Genomic DNA, 26,319 nt, shown 5'->3' on the forward strand with positions numbered 1-26,319 from the left:
CATGCAGGCTGAAAATCTGGCTCTGCTGGGTAGGCTAATCAGTTGATGACTCTTTAACCCAATATTCTATAAATATTTATTCTCTAATTCTGTTGGTGACTAACAGGAACATTTAAACTCTCCTCTATTGTCCTAAGCAACTCAACTCCTATCCCAAAGTATCTACCCTAAACAGGACAAAATAAGACCCTGTAGATAACCCAACCACTATCTAATAAGGAAACAGGCTTCTTTCCATGAGGAGATCAATAGAGCAGACAATTGATTCATAAATCATTTTCTTTTTTTTTTTTTTTTGGTGGAGGGAGCCTGGCAGGCTATAGTCCATAGGGGAATAAAAAAAGGAAATGGCAACCCACTGCAGTATTCTTGGCCTGAAGAAATCCATGGACCGAGCAGCCTGGGGCTGTAAAGAGTAGCACACAACTGAGTGACTTTCACTACACTTTCAATGGACTAAAGACCTTGGCAGCAATCTCTCTATCTAGTTTCACTTCTCTGATGTACCAAGGAACAGTCAAGATGTTGTGAGATGACCCGTAGTTCCTGCACCCAAGAAACTTGGCTTAGTCCCCATCATTTCCCCAAAACATGCTGAGGACACTAACCATATTGTCCCCAAATACAAGAGCTCTATGGTCACTATAAACCTGGGGAAGGCTATAAGCCATATTGCTCTCTTGGAGGGACATTTTACTATATTAAAGATTGAGTCAATCCAGCCAAGAACTGCTTTTTAATTCAACTTCTCTGGCACAGCACACTTTTTTTCAGGTCAAACTTAATATATTTTTTTAACTGCTTCTCATTCCACTTATTCATAAATAGTCCTTGTGCAATCCTAACCAATCAAAAAGCTCTCTGCTCCCATAAAGCACTTTCTGTCCAAAACGCATTCCTTTGTTTACACGCTGTTTCTTTCATCCGTGGTAGGCTCCACTGTCTTTCCACACATTTAAACTGCCTCCCGATGATGTCCTTCTCTCCTGCTCAAGCCCACATCCACTGCTTCAGCTCCCTTGCTCTTTCATCACCTTGCAGTTCTGTGAGAGATCAGGCTGGACATGTGAAAGCTGCAGCCATGAGAGTCAAGGTATTCAGTATTAACAAAAACACATCCAGAAATAAAAATAACACTTAAAAAAGTATATCACGCAACCTGTATGGCCATCAAAAGAACAGGTAAACAGAATGCAGCATACATGTACAATAGAGTACTATTAGAAAGGAAGGGCATTCTGACACATACCACAGTGGATGAACCTTGAGCATACTATGCTAAGTCACAAAAAGACGAATACTGTGTGATTTCACTTATATGATGAATCAATAGTAGTAAAGCTCAGAGAAACAGTAAGTAGAAAGGTGGTTACCAGGGGATGAGGGGAAGGAAAACGGGTACAGAGTTTCAGGCTGTGACCATGGAAAGGTTCTGAAGATAGATGATGATGACGGTGGCACAATAAAATGAATGAATTTAACGCCACAGAACTGTACACTTAAAATGGCAAAATGGTAAATTCTATGTTTTACATACACACACACACATATATATATTTATCATAACAAAGACTTTAAAAAATCTATGTCATAAGATGTGAGAGAATATAGAAGGCGGCCTAGTAAACTTCAATAATTCCTGACAAGCAACATATCTACAAGTCTGGACATACTTCATTAAAAGAAAATCTCCTGAGACGACAACTTTTCCCCTGAAGGAAAAGTGAAAGTCGCTCAGTCATGTCCAACTCTTAGCAACCCAATGGACTATACAGTCCATGGAATTCTCCAGGCCAGAATACTGGAGGGGGTAGCCATTCCCTTCTCTAGGGGATCTTCCTAACCCAGGGATAGAACCCTGGTGTCCCACATTGCAGGCGGATTCTTTACCAGCTAAGCCACGAAGGAAGCCCAGGAACACTGGAGTGGGTAGCCTATCCCTTCTACAGTGGATCTTCGTGACTCAGGAATCGAATCAGGGTCTCCTGCATTGCAGGCGGATTCTTAGATATCGATATCAAACCTGGGACAGACTGAGAACACTGAACATTAAAGCCAGGGTTGGGTGTCTTCTATTTCCCTTTCTAGGTCTGTCTGTCCTCCCCTCCTCCACCTTGCTCTATCTATGCTCCATGAAGCTGACCCACAAGAACTGAATCAAGGTGTTCCCTTGCCTCTGGCTTCCAGTTTGGTTCAGCCAATGGTCATCACCAGCAGGAGACTGAAGGCAGAGGGATGGTGAGGTTGGGTGTTTATTCCCATGCATCTTTTCCAGCTGCGCTGGGAGTCAGCCTGGCTCTGTCATTCTACCAAAGGCCACAGCTAATGTAAGGAAGCTGAAAAAGAAAAAGAGTCAGGCAATGACCCAGTTTCCTGCCCCTTCAGGCCTGGGTGGCTCACTGGCTATCTCTAGGGTACAGTACAATTCTCCAAAATTTTCCCTACATCTGCCTGTTCCAGGTGGGACCTCCTCAAATTACCCAATTTGAGTATGCCTTCTACATTCTGCTGAGCCCCTGACAGATACATGCCCAAAAGGATTCTTCTGAGTTTATGAGAACTAAGCATGAAAAAATGGAGAGAGAAAATACAGGAAACCATATAAAGTTAGTTTCCTAAATCTATCATCCTAAATCTAGGTGAGAGATAAAAGAGAGATAAATTTTGAAGGCTTAAAATATATCTAGAAAAAGACTAATGCCTGGGTTCCTGTGTACCCACCCTTCAAAAAAAAAAAAATATCTCACTGTTGGTGCATGGGCCCAGACTCCACATTGCTTTGAAATTCTGAGCAATCTATTTCACAATCCACTGTGTCCTCGGGAAGTAGGACACAACGTGTGAGAACTCTGAAAAGGTACTCTATTCTTTCAAACAGCACTGACGATACCTGGCATGCTCTTCCTAACACTGCCCAGAGTGGAGTACAAGTCTAAATTCTGAACGTTCCGAATCAAATTTCTGAAGGGGTTTCCTGAACTAGAAGACACTTTCTCTTCCTTTCCTGTTTGCTCCTACAAAGTGGGTGTGCTGCAGGAGCCCAGGTTCATCTGTGCTGACCTGAGAAGAGCTGGGAGAGGGTTCCCTTTGGAGGGACTCTCCAGCATAGGTTCCTGAGCATCTGGAAATTTCCTTATGTCCTGAAACTGCACTCTTCATAAAACGTCAGTTTTGGAGAATGGAAATCTATTTAAAAAATTTCAAATCCAAGTAATGAAAAGTAATCTTTAACCTCAAAAGCAACTGCACAGTTCTCTTATTCTTGGCAATATAGGACTAATAAGAACAGGCTCTTTCCTCTGGGCGAAAGGGTAAGAGGTGTCAGAAAATGAAGTTTAAATCTGTTTCAGGAAGGAAATGAGAGAAGCTAGGAAAACATCACTTCCTCCTCTGCTTTATGTCACCAGAGCTCGTTTTGGACAGAAGGTCAGCAGTCACTGCCAGGTGATTACTCAAATAACCAGCAACAGATGAAGGGGAAAAGTAGAACCCATCTTGAGCGTGGTGGCCCCCATGAGGCTGAGCAGCATGGCCTGGGCCAGCTGTCCTCAATCAAGTATCTTCCTCCAGCCCGCTGTGCTCTCCTGATGACAGCAGCACCGATTCACAACAAGCACTTTGCGAAACATGTTATGTGATGTTGGACTGTAAGAAAAAATGAAAAGCCTGCTCTGACGCAGGAGGGATGGTCAGAGGAATGAGGGTAGAAAAGGAAAGGAATCTGCTATCATAAACTGTCTTCAGTTCAGTTCAGTTGCTCAGTCGTGTCCGACTCTTTGCAACCCCATGAATCACGACACACCAGGCCTCCCTATCCATCACCAGCTCCTGGAGTTCACTCAGACTCACGTCCACTGAGTCAGTGATGCCATCCAGCCATCTCATCCTCTGTCGTCCCCTTCTCCTCCTGCCCCCAATCCCTCCCAGCATCAGAGTCTTTTCCAATGAGTCAACTCTTCACATGAGGTGGCCAAAGTACTGGAGTTTCAGCTTCTGCATCATTCGCTCCAAAGAAATCCCAGGACTGATCTTCAGAATGGATTGGTTGGATCTCCTAGCAGTCCAAGGGACTCTCAAGAGTCTTCTCCAACACCACTGTTCAAAGCATCAATTCTTCGGCACTCAGCTTTCTTCACAGTCCAACTCTCACATCCTTACATGACCACTGGAAAAACCATAGCCTTGACTAGACGGACCTTTGTTGGCAAAGTAATGTCTCTGCTTTTCAATATGCTATCTAGGTTGGTCATAAATTTTCTTCCAAGAAGTAAGTGTCTTTGAATTTCATGGCTGCAGTCACCATCTGCAGTGATTTTGGAGCCCCCCAAAATAAAGTCTGACACTGTTTCCACTGTTTCCCCATCTATTTCCCACGAAGCAATGGGACCAGAGGCCATGATCTTGGTTTTCTGAATGTTGAGCTTTAAGCCAACTTTTTTGCTCTCCTCTTTCACTTTCATCAAGAGGCTTTTTAGTTCCTCCGGAGTTACTTTTTGTTTATTTCAAACTTGTCCCAAGTTGGAAGGCAACAACCTCAGCAGATGGAACAGGACACAGATCAGAGTTTCCACCACCCATGGAAGGGCCCTTCAGTCCTATTCAGGGTTTAAACTGAGTAGTTCTCATCTCAAATATCTAAATAGTTCTAATTTCTTTTGACAAAAGACAAAATTTAAATTAAGAAAGCTTCAAAGACTTTTCTGGTGGCCCCGTGGTTAAGAATCTGTGCTCCCAATGCAGGGAGCCCAGGTTCAATCCCTGATCAGGGAACTAGATCCCACATGCTGCAACTAGGACCCAGCTCAGTTTCGTTGCTCAGGTATGTCTCTTTGCGACCCCATGGACCACAGCACGCCAGGCCTCCCTGTCCATCACCAACTCCCGGAGTTTACCCAAACTCATGTCCATTGAGTCAGTGATGCCATCCAACCATCCCATCCTCTGTCGTCCCCTTCTCCTGCCCTCTATCTTTCCCAGCATCAGGGTCTTTCCAAATGAATCAGTTCTTCGCATCAGGTGGCCAAAGTATTGGAGTTTCAGCTTCAGCATCAGTCCTTCCAATGAAAACTCAGGCCTGATCTTCTTTAGGATGGACTGGTTGGATCTCCTTGCAGTCCAAGGGACTCTCAATAGTATTCTCCAACACCACGGTTCAAAAGCATCAATTCTTCAGTGCTCAGCTTTCTTTATAGTCCAACCCTTACATCCATACATGACTACCGGGAAAACCATAGCCTTGACTAGACTGACCTTTGTTGGCAAAGTAATGTCTGCTTTTTAATATGCTGTCTAGGTTGGACCCAGTGCAGCCAAACAAATAAATAATAAAAGGAATCCGCCTTGCAATGCAGGAAACACTGGTTTGTTTCTATCTCTGGTAGGGGAAGATCCCACATGCCACGGGGCAACTAAGCCACAACTACTGAGCCCCTGCTCTGGAGCCCTCAAATTGCAACTCCTGAGCCTACAGGCCACAATTACTGAAGCCCAGGTGCCTAGAGCCCGTGCTCCACAACAAAGAGTAGCCTCCAGCTCACTACAGGCTTCCTTGATAGCTCAGTTGGTAAAGAATCCGCCTGCAATGCAGAGACACCCATTCGATCACCTTCACTGGAAGTAGAGAGAAGCCCTCTGGCAGCAACGAAGACCCAGCACAACCAAAACAAAATTAAGTAAATTAAAATAAATAAAGAAAGCTTCAGGACTGACTCTTATCAGACACCTGTTTCAGCTGACTTAAAGGATTCCACACTGCACCCCCACATTAAGCCGATATTTTCCTTCCTTTTTAGTTATTTTTAAAATTGCTTATATATCTCTACATCAAATTTGTCTTTTTCGACAAACCACACTGGTGAAGGAAGGTCCCAAGATGAATATTTTAGAATTACCAAATTTGAGGAAATTTACATTAAAGACATTTTTCAAATGGGTCATCTTAACAATTCCTTAAGTACTCGCTCAGATTTTCACTTCTTAAATCCTGCATGAATCTCAGTTATGAAATTTAAGAATCACTGACTCATAAGTATATACACTGGACATGTCTGAGCGAAGCAGCCTAGTGATACATTAAAATTAACAGCTCCAACATGCTGTGTATACAATAAATGCCCAGATAACACAACCCACAGCAACTGTAGAGTACAGATTAATTTGAAACTATAAAGTGAAACTTCAGGGTGAAGCTGCCAGTAACAAGGAGCAAAACAAACTTGTGATAGCAGGCAGTTTTTAAGACAGTTTCCAGGAGATGTCTAGAAAATTTATTAACTTAAGCTATGAGGATAAATAGCACAGAGATCTGCAAAGTAAGCGTCTTTTTTCCTTTCCTTATCTCTTTCAAGCATAGGCTTGTTTTTTGGCTAAAGAAGATTTAAAAGATAAGGCACTTCTCTACCCTTCAGATATTCAGAGTATAAAATATTCTTGACATTTTGGAAGAAAGAAATCAGGAAGGGAATTTAGAAAACTAAAGATTCTGAGGAAGAAAACTAGGGAGGAAAGAAATTGTGCAGTTGGAGTTAAAAATAACTGAGACCACTCTCAGGGTAAGAGATTATAGGTCATTCTACGCAGTACCTGCATCCAAGGACCATGGAAAAGAGGGACCAGCAGTTTTACGCGTTGTGTTGTTTAGTCTCTAAGTCATGTCCAACTCCTTTGAGATCCCATGGACTGTAGCCCACCAGGCTCCTCTGTCAATGGATTTCCCAAGCAAGAACACTGGAGTGGGTTGCCATTTCCTCCTCCAGGGGATCTTCCAGACCCAGGGATCAAACCCCTGTCTCCTGCATTGGCAGGAAGGTTCTTTACCACTGAGCCACCAGGAAAACCCCTCTACTCTCTTTTCCTATGAGTCTGGCATTTTTCTTTAAGATTCCATGTACAAGTGAGATCACAGTTCTTTGTCTTTCTCTGAATTTCTAAAGTGCATCTCTTTCAGATAGTTGCTATATACATTTAAAGTAATTATTGATACTGCATTTGTTTCTATTTGCCTTATTTTTTGTTCCTTAAAGCAAAGAAGAACTAAAGAGCCTCTTGATGAAAGTGAAAGATAAGACTGAAAAAGTTGCCTTAAAATTCAACGTTCAGAAAACTAAGATAATGGCATCCAGTCCCATCACTTCATGGCAAATAGATGGGGAAACAATGGAAACAGTGACAGACTTTATTTTCTTGGGCTCCAAAATCACTGCAGATGGTGACAGTAGCCATAAAATTTAAAAAAGCTTGCTCCTTGGAAGAAAATCTATGACCAACATAGACAGCATATTAAAAAGCAGAGACATTAATTACTTTGCCAACAAATGTCCGTCTAGTAAAAGCTATGGTTTTCCAGTAGCCATGTATGGATGTGAGAGCTGGACTATAGAAAAAGTTGAGCACCAAAGAATTGATGCTTTTGAACTGTGGTGTTGGAAAAGACTCTCGAGAGTCCCGTGGATTGCAAAGAGATCCAACCAGTCCATCCTAAAGGAAATTAGTACTGAATATTCATTGGAAGGGCTGATGCTGAAGCTGAAACTCCAGTACTTTGGCCACCTGATGCGAAGAATCAACTCATTGGAAAAGATCCTGATCCTGGGAAAGACTGAAGGCGGGAGAAGAAAGGGACGACAGAGAATGAGATGGTTGGATGGCATCACTGATGCGATAGACAAGAGTTTGAGTAGGCTCCAGGAGCTGGTGATGGCAGGGAAGCCTAGCATGCTGAATTCCATGGAGTCGCAATGAGTCAGACACAACTGAGCAACCGAACTGAACTGCTCTGCAATAAAGAGTAGTTCCACTTGCCGCAATTAGAGAAAGTCTGAGCAAAGCAACAAAAACCCAGTGCAGCCAAAAATAAAGACAAATTTAAAAAGAAAAAAACTTTCCACAGTCTTCAGTTCAGTTGCTCAGTCATGTCTGACTCTTTGTGACCCCATGACCAGAGCACGCCAGGCCTCCCTGTCCATCACCAACTGCTGGAGTTCACCCAGACTCATGTGCATTGAGTCGGTGATGCCATCCAACCATCTCATCCTCTGTAGTCCCCTTCTCCTCCTGCCCTCAATCTTTCCCAGCATCAGAGTCTTTTCAAATGAGTCAGCTCTTTGCATCAGGCGGCCAAAGTATTGGAGTTTCAGCTTCAGCATCAGTCCTTCCAATGAACACCCAGGACTGATCTCCTTCAGGATGGACTGGTTGGATCTCCTTGCAGTCCAAGGGACTCTGAAGAGTATTCTCCAACACCACAGTTCAAAGGCATCAATTCTTTGGCACTGAGCTTTCTTTATAGTCCAGCTCTTACATCCATACATGACTACCTGAAAAACCACAGCCTTGACTAGACAGACCTTTGTTGGCAAAGTAATGTCTCTGCTTTTTAATATGCTACCTAGGTTGGTCATAACTTTCCTTCCAAGGAGTAAGCGCATGCAGTGGTGTCATCTGCATATCTGAGGTTATTGATATTTCTCCCAGCAATCTTGATTTCAGCTTGTGCTTCTTCCAGCCCAGCATTTCTCATGATGTACTCTGCATAGAAGTTAAATAAGCAGGGTGACAATATAAAGCCTTTACATACTCCTTTTCCTATTTGGAACCAGTCTGTTGTTCCATGTCCAGTTCTAACTGTTGCTTCCTCACCTGCATACAGGTTCCTCAAGAGGCAGATCAAGTGGTCTGGTATTCCCATCTCCTTCAGAATTTTCCAAAGTTTATTGTGATCCACACAGTCAAAGGCTTTGGCATAGTCAATAAAGCAGAAATAGATGTTTTTCTGAAACTCTCTTGCTTTTTCGATGATCCAGCAGATGTTGGCAATTTGATCTCTGGTTCCTATGCCTTTTCTAAAACCAGCTTGAACATCTGAAAGTTCACAGTTCACGTATTGCTGAAGCCTGGGTTGGATAATTTTCAGCATTACTTTACTTCCACAGTCTACTTAGATTTACTATTATACCATTCTACATACGTTCCCAGGTGGCTCAGGGGGTAAAGCATCTGCCTGCAATGTGGGAGACCTGGGTTCGATCCCTGGGTCAGGAAGATCCCCTGGAGAAGGAAATGGCAACCCACTCTGGTATTCTTGCCTGGAAAATCCCATGGATGGAGGAGCCTGGTAGCCACTGTCCACAGGGTCGCAAAGAGTCGGACACAACTGAGTGACTTCACTCACTCACTCACATACAATATACGAACTACATAATGGAATAATTCCATTTACCACGCCATCCTGTCCCTTGTGTTACTGTTGCCATATACATTAGTTCTATTTTGTGTTACTGTTGCCATAGATATTTGTGGTAGCTTTAAAGTAGATTCCAAACTTTTTCGATATTGCTCCCTATTTCCTCTCCTCCTGAGTGTGGGCCGTACCAGTGACTCATTTCTAACCCACAGAATAGAGTGGTAGTGACAGTGTGTGATTCCCAAGACTAGACTGTGAGGACACTCAGGCAGTCTTATGGAGAGCCCACACAGCGAAAAACTGGGGCCTGCCAGCCAGCACGTGAGCAAGCATCATGGAAGGAGATTACAGAGTCCCAACAAAGCCTTCAGATGAATGCAGCCCCGCCAACATCCTGATGGCAACTCATGACACATTCTGAGCAAGAAACACCCAGCTAAGCCACTCCTGAATTCCCAACCCACAGAAACTGTAAGATAATAAGTATTTATAGTGTTTTAAGCCACTAATTTTTGAGAAACTTTGTTATACAATGATAATTAATGTAGTATATTATAAACCCCAAAATACAATGCCATTTGTTATAAACACTGAGTTGTCCTTAAAGAAAAGGTCTTTCACTTTTGCCTGTACAATTACCACTTATGTTCTTCATCCCTTTCTACAGATCTGAGTTTCCTTCCAATATCATTTCCTCTCAGCCTAAAGAATATCTTTTAGCATTTCTTGCAGTATAAGTCTGTTGACAACAAGTTTGCTCAACTTTAGTTTATCTGAAAGCATTTTACTCTCATTTCAGAAAGATTTTTTTGGTTAGCACAGTATTTTGATTGGTGGTTTTATTTTCTTTCTTTCAAATTTTAGAGATGTTGTTCCATTATCTTCTGCCTATCTCAGATGATAAGTCAGCTGTCATTCTTATCTTCATTCCCCTGTAATATCCTTTTTCTCTACTCTTAAGAGTTTTCTCTCTGTCTTTAGTTTTCAGTAATCTGATGACAAAGTGTTGAGGTGTATAGTCTTATTTACCCAGTTTGAGGTTCACTGAGATTTTTGAATATATAAGCTTATGTTTTTGATTAAATTTGGGGAAATTTTGGTCATTATTTCTTCATCTTTCTTCCTCTCTTTATGAGATTCCAATTAGACATATATTAAACTACTTGATATTAACTCACTGTCACTACAGTTCTGTTCTCTCCGGTCCCCAATCTTTCTTCTCTCTGCATTTCAGCTTGGATAACTTCTATTTATCTGCTTGTAGTTCATTGGCCCCTTTCTTCTGCTGCATTGCTCTTGCTATCTTAAGTCCATCCAGTTAATCTTTATTTCAGCAACTACACTTTGAAGGTCCCTATCTATTCATTATGTCCTATTTACATCAGCTGCTTTAAATTCCTCATCTGCTAAATTTATCATTTCAGTCATCACACAATGCGTTATATCTTTCCCTCTGGGGTCTCAAATGAATGTCTTAAGTGCTCATCAAGGTCTCTCAACTCTGGTTCGACTAGAAATCCAGTACTTCTGAACAACGTGCACCCTCAGGTATCTCTGCTCAGCTCTTAGCTCCACAGAAGCCACTCTGTGTCAGGCGTCACTGAGGCTTACCCTGGGCCAAAGACCTGAGATAAATTCCCAAGAAGATTCCTGCTCCTATATCCAGTTGGTGCCGTCTCTACGCCTTTACTTGGACCTACAAATCTCAGCCCTCTCAGAGCTATTAAAAAAGCAGATGGTTGTTGTAATAAGCCATTGAGATTTTGAAGTTATCTGTTGCACAGCCGAAAAAAAAAAAAAAAGACAAAATGTGATGTTAGTTTTTTTGACTGGATCAGCTGAGCACTTCCCTCTTCTATCAAATATGCATAACTCTTATTTTCTGGATAAACTATTATCTTCTAAGATCCAGCTCACGGTACCTCCACTATGAAGTCTACAGAATTAGTCCTTATCCACTATATGCTCTATAAGGCAGGGATCTTTTTTGTCTATTTTATGCATTGATGTATATTAAGCATCTAGAGCACTGCTTGGTACATAGCAGGCCCTCCATAAATAGCTGCAGAATGGATAACTTAACACACTGAACTAATTTAAGTTATATATCAAAATGTATATTCACATTCCCAATGATCATGTTCCTCATGAGCTTACAGGATCTCACAGTCTCACTCCCACATTAGAAATGTTGGGTTTGATCTTAGGTACTTGGGAACACCTGAAATGTTTGAATAAGCAAGTATAATGGTTAGAATTAGAACAGCTTTTAAGTATTTGAGTACTCCCAAACACAAATGTGTGTATTTTTTTTTCCAGATAAAGACAAAAAGGTATTCTAAGGCAAATCATCCAGGTCATTTATCTTCATATCATTTTTAAAAAACAGGTTTATTGAGTTGGAACTCACATACTATAGAATTAATCCAAAGTGTAGAATCCAATGGGTTTAGTAAATTTCCAGAGTTGCGCAACCTGTACCACTATCAATTTTAAAACATTTTCACCATCTCAAAAATAAACTCCATACCTATTAGCAGTCACTTTCCATTTGTCTCCAAAAATCTCCCCATCCATCCCAGCCCCAGACAACCAGTAATCTACTTTCTCTCTAGACAGAAAGAGTTGCCTTCTCTAGGCATCTCATACAAATGGAGTCATACAATAGGTGGTCTTGTGTGACAGGCTTCTTTCACTTGGCATGGTTCAAGGTCTTTATATAATTTTCAAATATAAATATGAAACTTAAAACACAATAATTAAGAGCACAGATTACAAAGCCAGACTATCTGGATTTACCTCCTAGCTCCACCTCATGTTAAGGGTACGTGATTTGAGGCAAGTTACTCAACTTCTCTGTGCTTTAATTTCCTCATCTAGAAAATGGGTTTAGTAATAGAACTTGCTTCATAGAAATTTAAGTTAATATAAATACAGCACGTGGAAGAGTACTCACACGCAGTAAGCACTATACAGGGGTCAGCTGCTATTATTACTGTTGTTGCTGCTGCCGCTCTCCTCATCATCTGCATTAGAGAGCAAGACTATAGACAGATATTCTCAAAACCCTTGTCATAGCTTTAGGATGTTTTTTGGCATCTAATGGGTTTTAAAATGAGTGTCTCAGGAGAAAGAAGTGGGGAATGACTGACTGCTAAAGAACATAAGGTTTCTTTCCAGTGTGAGGAAATGTTCTGGAACTAGACAGTGATGAAGGTTGCACGTATGTGTAGGACACCCCAAAAAACCCCACTCGAGTGTATGCTTTAAAAGGGGAGATTTCATGGTTTGTGAATTCTGTCTCAATTTTAAAAACTGAGTCTCTCTCTTGTTTTAGAAACTGCTATATTTCAAGCTAAAAATAGTGAAGGCATCCATGGATATCCTGCCTTGAAAAAAGTCAGAAATTTAAATAGTTTCCCTATCTATGCTCCACTTTGTCCTTCAGGTTTTTCCTGTATTTTATGTAAGAAAAATCTATTTATGTTTTACTCCCACTATTAGCTGCAGATGGAGGGTAGGTAATACAGTGTTTGATTATGTGAACTTTCCAGGGCATGGCTACATAAAGGAGTAAATTTAAAAAGAGAAATCATTTTCACTTCTAAACTATATTAAGTAATACATATATTCATAACAGCTAAGAGCTCAGATTTAAGTCAGAGAATTAGTTTCAGTTTTTGGTTCTGCATTTGCTATGCGACCTTGGGCAAGTTACTTAAACCACTCTGAACTTTTGTTTCCTCATCTGTAAACTGAAGATAACAATAGTAATTTATTTTATGGCATGTTATGAGGATTAAGTTTGATCATGTAGGGAGCTTCCCTGGTGGATCAGTGGTTAAGAATTCACCTGCTAATGCAGGGGACAAGGGTTCGATCCCTGGTTCAGGAAAATCCCACAACCCACAGGGCAAACTAAGCCCAGCACCACAACTACTGAGCCCAGGTGTCCTAGATCTGATGCTCTGCAACCAGAAGCCACCGCAGAGAGAAGCAGGCGTACCCCACTCACCGCAACTAGAGGAAGCCCTTGCACAGCAATAAAGACCCAGCACAGCCAAAGATAGATAAATACGTTTGATCATGTAGGTAAAACATTTAATACATTTCCTGGTAAATAGTAAACCCTCGAGCATTTTGTAAATGTCAGCTATGAGGATGGTGATGATGAAAATGAAGTGAGAGGAGAAATGTTATCATCGCTCATATTGATGATAACAATAACAAAGACGAGGCAGCAACTCCTGGGTGGGGCCAACTGCTCAAAATTGCTCGTCTTTTTGAAAGGAAGGGGCAGTAATGTGACCCTCTGTGGTTACTGGTCACAAGGACAAAGCAATTGACATCCCCCTCTACCTTAAACTCTAAATGAACCACATAGTTCTACATCCCACAAAGGTCTGGCAGCAGTTTTACTCAAGAGATCCTTGCCTATGGGTCTAAGAAAACCTTTGCCAAATGCCTTCCAGGGATAGAAGAGGAATTTGAAATTAATTAAATATCCTATGGAACTTACACCATCAGCACTTCCTTGTTCTCAAGCCTTCCGACTTAGGCTAGGACTATACTACTGACTTTCCTGGCTTTCTATCTGGCTGACAGCAGATCATGGAACTTCTTAGTCTCCATAATCCTGTGAGCCAATTCCCCAAATTAATCTTTTAATAAATGTAAAAAAAACTAATGTCCTAAAAAAAAAAAAAAACCTTCTAAGAAAGTATCCTCCATTGCCAGGAAAAATGTTAACACTATTGTCAAGTCCTTCAAACTCATATACCTCTTAAAAATTGTTCTTTAACTTGACATTTTTCAATTTGAGATTGCCCCTGCCCTATTTTTTTTTTTTTCTCCCATCATCTTTTCTTTGGGACTATGGCAACAGCTTTCTAAATGGTTACCCACCAGTCTTATATCCCTCTGTTCTATTTTCTACACTGCACTAGGATTATCTTTTTAAAATACAAACTCTCATAATTCTCTACTGCTTGAAGTTCAAAAGAGTTTCTCATCCATCACTGATAAGCAGTATCTGAAACTCCTCCGTAAATCGTACAGAGCTCATCATGATCTCATTCCCACACATACGTTTGGCCTCATTTCTGGACACCCTCCACCCACCACACACCCCAAACTCTAGCCTCATCAAAATACTGGCAGTTCACTGCAAGGCACTACACTGTAACACATATTATTACAACACATCTACAGACTGCTTTTCAATCATATTATCGCGTGTGTATGCTGTTGCTACCTGTGACCATGGTAAATAGGAAGTGTTTATTTTTGTTAAACTGATCACTGCAAGGAAGAACAATCCATAACCAGCAAACCACCTCTTTCCTGGGTTTCCTGGTTGACACTTTTGTTGTGAATAATAATTATACTTCAGTTTTTAAGCATTTGGAGTCACCAGAAGATAATATTGATCAAATCTGACTCCTGATTCCATTCTTATATGGAATATAAGAATAAAGTTTGAATATACTGGTAAAATTCAACATAAAGATTTCCAGTAATTTACTGTTATCAATGCCTTTAATTAAAGCAAACCTCTTACTTAAGATAGCAAGTTAAGTTCATAATGAAAGTGTAAGCAGTACTGTAACAAACGCATTAAATGTCCTTATTCTATCTTAGATTTTTAGTCTTGGTTTTATTAATTGCTGGGCTTTAAAACTACATGAAAATATTGACATTGAGATACTTTTTTTAACAGTCATCAAGCCACTAAATATTGATGAAAGTGAAAGTGTTAGTCACTCAGCTGTGTCTGACTCTTTGACTCCATGAACTGCAGCCCGCCAGGCTCTTCTGTACATGGGATTTTCCTGGCAAGAATACTGGAGTGGGTTGCCATCCCCTCCTCCTTGGGATCTTCCCGACCCAGGGATCAAACCCAGGTCTCCCACATTGCAGGCAGATTCTTTACCATCTGAACCACCAGATAAATAAAGTCAAATATTGCTTCACACTTCCAACAATTTTCTTTCTTTTTAATACTAATTACCCTGTAGAACTATTACAGTTGACTAGTGGGTCAAGGCAACAACACTAAAAGAAAAATAAAACAAAATTGGACTTCTTCATGTCTACGGCAGTCCAAATATTATTATAATTACTGAATGACATCTAAGACAGTGGCAGCATAAAGAACAGATAATAAACACTATAGGTGTGAAGACCATACACATTAGTATTACACTCTACAGTCTAGCTAGCAGCTCAGGAATAAAACACAAGACCCCAACACGTACTAACAAAGGTCTGATTTTAATGTAAACTCATTCTCCTAACTGACCCTTCAGGGATTCTGTTTCCTGATAAGCAGATCTAAACTATAAGACAATAATATCCCAAGGAAGTTCTGGCACTGAGCCCCATAAATCCTTAAAGCAACAGACACTGTCTGAAAGAAGAAAACCAGACCTCTCACTCGCTTCTCCCTTCCCTTCTCTGACTCTAGGGACCATGAAAATTCCTTGCCAAAGAGAAGCTATAAAATTCCTTCTGAGGCAAAATGTTTTTTAAATAGAGGTATCTGCTGCTGATTATGTCATTCCCTATCACCTGGAACATTTTGGAAGACTCCTAGGAAATGACCTCTGGACCAGACTAAGCTGTATGTGGGTCAGTGAACCCTTTCTATTTATGGAGACTGAATAACTTGGAACCTCCAAGAGTGACTGACAGATTAAAAGTGTAAATTAACTTGCAATCAGGCAATAAGGTTGCATCATAGCCATTCAAAAAAACCCAGAATGTGGGAAACTATATGACAAAACTCTTTAACAAAATAAACTGTAATCAAAACTTAAAATGAAAATGAAAGGAAAGGGAACTTATCAATTAAAAACTACTTAAGAAGCATATTAGCTGAATGCAGTGGGTGCCATTTCTTGGATTCCAATTCAAACAAATCAACTGTTTAAGAAACTGAGACAAATGGAAGAAATTCTGAACACTGACTAGTTTCCTGATTATATATTAAGGAATGACTGGTGTTTTTCTTAGGTGACAGTAATGGTACTGCTGTCATATGTAAATAAAACGCAATTCTTTTATTTTTCCTTCTGAGTCACTAGAACCAGAGAATCTTAAAAAGGGCAAAGGGAGGTGGAACACAGAAACCAACTCAGCTTTCTAAATTGAGTGTTGGCTACATGGGACATTTGTTGTACTGTTCTTTGTTCATTTTTGCAAATCTCAAATATTATTATTAGGAAATTATTATTTTTAGGAAAAGGTCAAAAAGCCAGAGAATGCAAGCTGGATGGGTAGTTTCAGAGCCTCTCCTTTTCTGAGGTGCCATTCATTTCTGTCTGCAGAGACAACACAGGATCTGGGAAGAAGCTCCCCAGCCAGTCCCAGCTGCTGAGTCCTCCCAGTCCCCCTACACCTCACACCAGTGAGTAGTGCGATGAACGTGAAAAAATGACAATCAGCACTAACCATGTGACTGGGTAAGTCATTCTTGGTCTTCAGGCAGCCACTTACCCGAGACCTGCTATGGCATGCTGGTTAAGAGAGTGGGTGCTGGAGAAAAACAGGCGTGAGTTTGATTTCCTGTTCTATCACTCAACAGCATTAGAAACTTTAGGGCAAGTTTCCTAACCAACTTGTACCTGAGTTTCTCCAAATGCAAAATGAGGATTATAACAGCACCTTCCTTAAAATTGTTCTGAAGATTAAATAAGAATGCAGTTAGGACTATGACTGGCTAAAATATTAGCCGCTGTTAGTATATTATTACTATTGTTTTAATTCCTTTCCCTTCATTTGAATTCAGACTCCTAGTGAACCCCAAGACATATTCATAATTATAATAATATACTTATTGCTATCCTCATTGCTACAGGAAAAAAAGAGAGATCTGACTGAAGGAGAAATAGGGATGTGGAATTAGCATATACATGGACAGTTTGGATCAGATTTGAGAGCCAGGTAATGTGCAGAATAATAGTAGGGAAAAATAATGGTTAAGTGGTATTTTTCAGGACCTTGACTCAGACAATGGTCTATACAAGACAGATGGGTCTACAGCCTTGGCATCCAGGACAGCATTATGGTGTATTTGTGTCAAAACCACCCCCCCTTTTTTTTTTCTTAGCACCCTACTACTACTACTAAGTCACTTCAGTCGGGTCCGACTCTTCACGACCCCATGGACTGCAGCCCATCAGGCTCCTCCGCCCATGGGATTTTCCAGGCAAGAGTACTGGAATGGGGTGCCACTGAGTGTTATTTAATATGATTGAGCCTTGCTTTATAATAAAGTGACCATGTATATGCAGCATGACTGTTCATCATGACAATCCTGAACCAGATCCAGAAACAACAGAGATGCCAAAAGGTTTCTGCATGGCTGGGGATGGGAGGAAGAATAAACTAGAAAGGGGGAGGGCATGGGGTGTGACACTGGGCATTCAGTGCCACTCGGCACATCCACTGCAACTTTTTTTGCTGATGGGGCAGATCATTTGTCCTGAGAGAATCAATCACCTCATGAAAACAACGCAGAGTGTGTGCTGGGTCCGGAACCTGTGAGCCCACGTCAGCACTGACTATTCTCTCTGTGGCCCTACTCCCGACATGTGCTTGTCAGCAACACAGACACACTCCACTTTCAAAACTAACAGACTGGCTAAAACAGATGTAGAGAAATTAACTCTGTGGCTGGGTTGATAGAAACGCTTACAAGGTCAAGCAGGAAACGGGGACTCTACTAGTTTATCGAACCCATGAGGCTAAGAAAACTGTCTTCCCTTGCTGTAACACACAGCTGCCTCCTTACAGGCTGACTCATTTTATGGGTTTCATCTGTTGAGGGCATGCTATGTACCAGGCAAGGCTCAAAGGTGCTTGGGATTTATCAGTGAAAAAACAGGTTCCTGCCCTTAAAGAACTTCCTCCTGGAGGGATGGGGAAGGCAGACAACAAGATCTGAGGAAGTGACAGGTATCTCAGCAAAATGACAAAGAGCAAGGTGAAGGAATGAGGAGTGAAGAGGGGAGGGCATTGGATGTTGAATCTATCAGCTAATGAGAATGTTAAAAATTCTGTCACTTCCAGCAATTTAGTACCATACCACACTCCCTCACCCCACACTAGCAGAAGGTGATTAGGGAAATAAGACATTATTTTGGGATTATTTCAGAGTCAAAAGAAAATAAATTACAACTATTTCTTCCATACTTTTTATTTTCTGAAAGATAAATGCAAACGTGTTCTAAACAAGGAAGGTGCTAACTGAACTGAAGCAGAGTGACGTCAAATAGATTTCTCCTCTCCTTCAAGCTAGTCTTCAGTCTGCTGGCAGCTGGACTATGACTTCTCCATACTCTGGTAATGAGGCCGGGCTGTCTGTGGACTCAGACACAGCCTGTTAGAAATGTCCAAGTCATCCGCAAGCTTTAACGCTGCCTCTATAAACTAATCATATCTTTCTTACAGTCTTACAGCTCTGTTTTTTTTTTTTTTTCCCAGAAGATCAATCAAAGCAAGACAAACAAGAGCTGATGGCCTAAACCTGAAAAAGGAGGGGTGATGCAAAATTATATAGCCCAAGGTTAGGTGAATTCTCTTCCTCCAAAAAGTAAGCCCCCCATACCTACTCTCCAAAGACCAGAGAGAGAAACAGTTTAACAGGGATTGATTCTAAGAGGCAAGATCAAAGATTTCCTTTTCTACTTGCAAATTTTCTACAATTAAGAGGCATAATTTTTATAATTAAGAAAAAACAGCTAGCTTAAAAAAAAAAAATCATGTACGAAAAGAGATGGTCCTGAGAATCTACTGCCCAACACTCTAGCAGTTATGGCTGCTAAAGAGCTACTTGCTGAACCATCTCAATATTCTGTGAGATATACTTAGGTGAGGTTTATACTCAGAGCAGAGACTGATCCACAGAGCAAGGAAGCTATAATTTTACATATCTTATATTTACAATCATGCTGACGACTTCAGTTACGCTGAATATGGTGCTGTCATCCTTCACACAAGCTTTTTAAACTTTCACTCTTAAAGCAGGAGGAAAAAGATGACATATCAGTGAAATAAGCATATATTGGAATTGTGAGAGGTTTACCATAAATTTATATATGCAGTGTTCAAAAATATTGAAGACTTTTATTAATCTTCTTATACTTGAAGCTAAAGCTCAGCTTAGGATTCTGGTTTGCAGCCTCCTGATGCCATCTTATTTCTTTGGACACAAATCCTGAAAAAGTATTTGACAAGGCTTAATACCCATTTATGATGAAAATGCTCAGTAAACCAGGAGTACCTAAAGGAGAATACCTCAACCTGACAAAAGTGTGAGTCGCTCAGTCATGTCCGACTCGTTGTGACCCCATGGACTGCAGCTACCAGGCTCCTCTGTCCACGGAATTCTCCAGGCAGGAATACTGGAGTGGGTTGCCATGCCCTTCTCCAGGGTAGCCTGACGAAGGTACACCTAAAACCTAAAACAATCATTATATGAAATGGGGAAACTTTGGATTAATTCTCCTTACGAGTGAGGACAAGTCAAAGATGCTCACTAACATAGCAACATTTTTGATGTAGTTCTGGAAGTTCTGGTCAAGGCTGTAAAGGAAAGATAAACAAGAAATAAAAGGATGGGAAACAACAAAACTCTCAGTATTTTCAAAGGACATGATTAATTATGGGGGAAAAGAAACAATAGAAAACAGCAGACTATTTGAATAAGACAGTGAAGCCGGGCTGCAAAATTCAAGATTAACTTACAATAATCAATACCATTTCTCTTAAACTACCAATAGCCAACTATAAAACAACAGTAATAGAAAGACACATGATTCACAATAGTAACAAAACTATCAAGTATCAAATTAATTTAGTCAAGAATATCCTTAGACCTTTATGGAGAAAACTTTAAAGTTCTAATAAGGTAAAAACAAAAAACAACAACAAAAAAAACTCAACATTCAAAAAATGAAAAAAAAAATAAAGTTCTAATAAGGGACTTAAAAATGAGCTGATGAAGTATTTAGGCATAAAGGGTCATGATGTCTGCAACTAATAATTCAAATGGGTAAGAACAAATGGTACAGAAATGTAGACAGGGAGTAATAAAGCAAATACAGCAATATGAATCTAGGTAAGGGATATACAGGAGCTCTTTGTACTAATCTTAGAATTCCTCTGTTTTAAATTATTTCCAAGTAAAACAAAAATGCTGGGAAAAAAGTGAGCTGAATAAATGAAGAGACACATGACATACTTCTGAATGAAATAAGCTAATATCAAAAAGATGTTAAGCCTCTCTCAAATAATTTATAAATTCAATGTAAGCCCAATAAAATTTTCTCAAAAAACTTGAGGAACTTGATAAACATCCTGCAAACGTTGTATGGAAAAATAATGACCCCAGCGTAGCTAAATAAATTTAAAAATAAAAAGAGGGGATTCTTGCTATGCCAGTCATGAGGATGTATTGCCAAATCACTGTAATAAAATTAGAGCATAAAAAACAGAGCAAGAACTGACAAACTAATGGAACAAAAAAGAGGCTTAGAGATAGACTAGTGTATCCATGGAAACCATATAGGAGAAAGAGGGTATCACAATGTAATGAAAGAAATGATGGGTTTTTTGGATATGTTACTGGAAAAATTGGCTCATTAAATGGAGGATAATAGCGCTGGATCCCTATCTAACTCATGTATAATGTGAACTCTAGACAAATTAAACAAATAGCAATAACCTGGGGACTGGCAGGGCCTTCTTAAAACTCTAAAAGCATAAGATATAAGCCAAAGAATTTACTTATTTCATTATATTAAAATTTAGAATTTTTATTGATAAAAGGACAACAAAGACAAAATTAACATACGAGGAAAACATCTACAAAGTGATGATGAATGAACATCTATAAACTGTCTTCCACGAGTCAACAGTAACAACACAGTAACTTCAAGAGAAAATGGGCTAAGACAGGAATCAGTAACTTACAGATAAAACTATATGTATAAGAGGTGTTTATAATCATTAGTAACCAAAGAATACAAATGAAAATGACAAGATACCACTTTGCCCCCATGAGATTACAAAAGGTGGAGACCAAGAGAAAGCTGAGTGGTGGCTGGGACATGATATAAGACCCCTCAAACACTTCTGGCAGGAGAGATTGGTACAGCTATTGTGGGCAGGCATCTGGCACCGTCTGATCAAATTCAGGACATGAAAGCCCATGACCCAGCGATTCCCTTCTAAGTGTATATCCCACACTTCTATTACACAGTTTTAGAAGTGGACAGGTATGAAGATGCTCACTGCAGCAATATTTGTGGTGGTAGGACGTAGGGACAACCTGAGTATGTATTACACAGAAAGGAGATAAGCAAAATTGTGGTTCACACATGCACATAGATCACGGGACATAATACAGCACTCAGAAGCAAAGAAGTAGATGTACATGTAGAAACACAGGAGGACCTTAAGAACAGTACTCAGAGGGGGAATAAAAGCATAATGAAATGCATCATTACCAACTAAAATGCAGGGAGGAAGATAAGGGAAATTAAAAAAAAAAAAAGACATCTTTTAGGCTTCTTGCATGTTAAAAAAGAATTCAAATGACCTATGATGAAAACAAAATTAGAATTGTTTCCTTCCCCTAAGTTTCCAACTTTCCTAACAACAAAAGCAACTTTGGTTGCCAGCTTTGTTGATGAGTAACAGCTTTTCATCCTTTTTCAAGCAGGAAGGGAAAAATTCAGGGATCAGCAGAGTACTAAAGGGATCAGGGGAGAATGGTCACGAAACAGTGTTTTTGTTCTCATGACCTCACAACCTAACTGAAAAGAGCCAATTACCTCTTGATTAGGGGTGAGATTAGGAGCGATTCAGCTAAAGGCACACTGGTGGCATCAACTTTTCACGTTGTCTGAAACTACTTACTTTCAGAACCTTTTCATATATATAATCCTCTAGCCCACAGAGATTCCACACTTCTTAGAATCTAAAAATTCTAGAGCTAGAGAGCACCTGGTTATCCTAAGATGAGCAAACAAAGGCCAGGGGACTGCAGTTCAGGGTCACACAACTGGTATGAATGGGAAGCCCTCACTGACTGTGCCCTTGTCCCTTTCTGTCTGTCACTCAGCCAGAGTGATCCTGTTAAAACATAAGTCATCAGAAGCTTCTCTGTCCAAAAGGCTCAGCGGGCTCCCCGCTCACTCAGAGTAAAGGCCAAAATACTTTACAAAACTGCCTACACTGCTATGCACACCCTGTCCCCAACCCCAACTCCTACCACCTCTCACTTGCTGCACTTTCCCCTCACCCACATGGGGACTGCTTGGCCACCGTGACCCAGCTGTGCCTCACACAAGCCAAACATGCTTCTGCATTAGGGTTCAGAACTTACTCATCCCTCTGCCTTCTGCTCACTCCCTCACTCCTCTCAAGATCTAGAATCAAAGTGATCTCAGTAGAGGCCTTCTTTAGACCACTCTGCACTTTATGAGTGCATGCCTCCTTCTTCTTTCCCACTTACACCTCTTTCTGTTTCTTCACAACACTTACAATCATGTGACCATGCCCATTCACATATTTATTTCCTGTCTGCCCCCATGCTACCAGAAAATCTACTGCATGAGGGCAGGGCTTTTTCTGTTTTGTTCACAGCTATATCCCCAGCACCAAGAACAGATCTGGTACTCCATGAATATTTGTTGAGCCTTGGTTTATCAATTCTTTCATCACAAGGTTGATCTGTGATATGATTTTATGGCTGCTACTTCATACCGTTCTGCCTTTCCAGGTGAGAGATTGATATAATTAGCTCCTGGCCAATAAGACTGTTATCCAATCTTGAAGGTTAGTTTATTCAGATAATTTCCTAAGCAAGGCATAATAAGAAACTACTTAATATTAACTGAATTCGTGTTTAAGGGTTGCCATTTCCTCCTCCAGGGGATCTTCCCAACCGAGGGATGGAACCCACTTCTTCTGCACTAGCAGGCAGTCTTTACCACTGAGCCATCTGGGAAGCCCGCTGTGGGGTAGGTAATACATTAACTAACTTCCGAAATGACAGATTAATAAACCTAGAAAATAATGCAAGCCTTATATCTGGTAGTGGGTATGCAAACCTCCATTTGCATTTTAGTTTAATTGCTTTTTTCACTCAAAAAAGTTCACCAAATTTTAAAAGTATCTGTAATCTGAACAATCACTGAAGTGTCTGAAATATGAGAAATCACCTTTTGCTTATTTCAGCCCAACCCTGATAAAGTGAATGGGAGAGATGAGAAGAATAACAAATTCGAAGATTCACTATGTATCCTGTTGAAACTGTTTCCTTCTGAGGCAGAGAAATGAGTCTACTGGCTCTGGAGGCTTCCTAGATTGCAGTCTCCCAGTTTAGGAAGGATAAAAATCTATACACAGTCCCCTTAACCCTTTTTCAGAACCAGAGCCTCATGGAGTCTTGCACTATGTTCTAAAAATGAATATTCACTCTGAGTTTTTAGGAGACCTAAATGATGATTCAAGAATTACAATTTATCATGTACTTTAAGAGGAGAAAAAGTGATGTAGGTTCAGTCAGTGCTTGAAACAGGCTCTGAACTGCCTCTTTCATGTGGATCAAAGAGGAATGTGAAGGGGTCTCTGCACGTAAGAGGGACACTAAGAAGGAAGGAGCCAGAAAAGAAACAAGAGGTGGGAAAGGCTCTACTTTGGAGGTGCAAGACAAAATAACATGTACATATTTGGACAGATTGTCTACGAAGATTATCACATCTCCGCTGGAAATTCACACAGTATGAACACTGTATTGAAGACACCTTATCACATCTCCGAGGCAGAATGTTCTTGGCTTATTACAAAAGTTATCTGTGCACTGCAGAGATCCCATCCCCAGGCCAGATTTTAGCAGCTCTCCACAATACACAAAGCATTCATTACAGTCTCTAAATTTAGTGAATTTAACACAGAAGTAATTTGAAAAATCTCTTTTCACTTACATTAATTCAACAATGATGAAGTGACTGGGAGCATTGAGAATAACACTGAATTTGAAGATCTGCTATGCATGATGCAGAGTTTTTAAAAAAACATGTTTTCAAAAACTGTTATTGTCACGACGAGTGATATATGTTTCAAATAAACACGTAAAATCAGGGAACTTTAGAGATGGGAGTCTTAGAGAGCCTTTAACTCAATAATTTAGAGAAAAACAGGTGCTGAGGTTTAAACTAACTTGTTCATCACCTTGAATCAATTCTATGCCATGAGTAATAAACGTAGCAACAGTCTAAGAAACAATACCTGTATGCTGGCACATAGGTCACTCTTCAATATACAAGAAATTAATCGAGCCTGTAATTTCAGCTATACAAACACATGTAGCTAACCTGTGTGTGCTAAGTCGCTTCAGTCATGTCTGATTCTCTGCGACCCCAAGGACTATAACCCTCCAAGCTCCTCTGTCCACGGGATTCTCCAGGTAAGAATACTGAGGTGGGTTACCATGCCCTCCTCCAGGGTTCTTCCTGACCTAGGGATCCAACCTGTGTCTCCTGCATGGGCAGGTAGGTTCTTGACTACTAGTGGCACTTGGGAAGCCAAGCTAATCTATGCTCAAACACTAAATATTAATGCTATCACTGGCTTGCCACATTCCACAGCACCAGTGATAGTGAAAAGAAAAGAAAGCTCACATTACTATAAAACAATTATGGTAAAACAGACCTAAAGGCAAATTACTAACTACAGAGTAAGTTGTGAGTATCCTTCTTTACTATATAAATGAGACAGACAATAAAGGATAAAAAGATTGCATGTGAAGTGGAGTTTTCATTTAAAATTTAACTGTATACACCGACCATTTTCCACAGCACCTAACTTGCAGCAGACCTGATCTGTTTGTAACCCCAGTATTCCTTTATTCAACTGACAGCATGGACATCCTTTTTAAGGTTAGATGCCTTGAGAAATTGATGCCTGGTGGACATCGGTACCTGCGGCAGGAAAGCAGGTATACGAAATTCCACCAGAAGCAAACTTGCATCTCTAGCCAAACAGGTCTTACTCTTGTTTCGGAAACCGTCCTCCTCTGCCTCCCTGACACAAAATCAAGTCCTCCCACTCCGACTGAAAGTGACGCTGTGTGAACCAAAAGAATTTCTTCATCTGTAAAATAACGCTGGATTCTTTTCCACAGTTTACAAATTTCGCCTCATTGCCGAAGTGGCAGGGCGGTGCAGTGCGAAGATCCCTGGGCTTGCCTGACACAATTTAAAAAGCCCACGTCTGCAACCCTCGGACTGCCGACCACCTGGCTTCTTCGAGTCCCCAGCGCCTCCTAGGGCTCGACCGATCTGGACCGGAGGGCTCCGACGAGGGCCCGGTGTCCCGCTGTCTGTCGGAGGCTCCCGGCAGGGGTAGCGGCCGCGGCCGGGCAGGGGCGGCGCAGGCCCAGCATCCCGGCGCGTCCCTCGGGGCCCAGGGCCCCTCCGCCCGCCGCCCCCGAAGACCGAACTGCCCAACCCGGCCTCGCCCGGCCCCTGACCTGCTCTCCGCTGCCCGGCGGTCCCTCGGCGCAGCGGGGCAGCTACGACCGCACGTCCCAGGCCCGCTGTCACCTCCGCCTCTGCAGGCTGCGAGCGGGTCAATCCCGCGTGACTCAGCGCCGCGGCCCCGCCTCCAGCCTAGGCTTCCGCCTCGCCCGGACCGCGCGGCCCGGGGGCGCCACGCTCCGTCCCCGCGCGCCCACCCCCTCAGGGCCGGCCCCGCGCTCTAGCCCCAGACGGCCCGCCCCGTGACGTCAGAGGGGGTGGCGCTCCAGAACCCCTACCCCGGGAAACTGAGGCAGCCGGCCGCGCGGCGCCAACCCTGCTGGGACGACTCGAATGTCAGCTCCCCGTGGCGCGTTCAGTTCTACGTGCGGCTCTCTCTGGTCGAAAGTTCCTTTCCTCCCTTGCTGATCCCTCACCCGCCACACTCCCCATCCAACCTGGGGCTGGGGGGGTGGGAGGCGGTGGTGGGTCGGGGGGAGTTCCACTTAGAGAAAGCCCATTCAATTCCTGTCTACCGTGCGGTCCTCTCTGTTGCTCCGAGGTAGTTCCCTTTATCACGTCACAAATGCTTGGCATTCACTTCGGCCT

At 41.5% G+C, this 26,319-nt stretch overlaps 1 protein-coding gene across 2 annotated transcripts in view; it reads right to left on the reverse strand.

Annotated features, from left to right (window-relative positions):
• DNMBP (dynamin binding protein) overlaps positions 1-25,959 on the reverse strand; it is a 115,125-nt gene extending 89,166 nt beyond the window's left edge. Inside the window, exon 1 of one of the 2 annotated variants that reach the window (XM_070289449.1) lies at positions 25,725-25,959. The gene's annotated coding sequence lies outside the window, so the exon portion shown is untranslated. The remainder of the gene's footprint in view (positions 1-25,724) is intronic. The other variant, XM_070289448.1, reaches the window with a different exon arrangement.
• Positions 25,960-26,319: the final 360 nt, after the last annotated feature.

The sequence above is a fragment of the Ovis canadensis genome, chromosome 22 (assembly GCF_042477335.2).
Source record: "Ovis canadensis isolate MfBH-ARS-UI-01 breed Bighorn chromosome 22, ARS-UI_OviCan_v2, whole genome shotgun sequence".
NCBI classification, from domain to species: domain Eukaryota; kingdom Metazoa; phylum Chordata; class Mammalia; order Artiodactyla; family Bovidae; genus Ovis; species Ovis canadensis.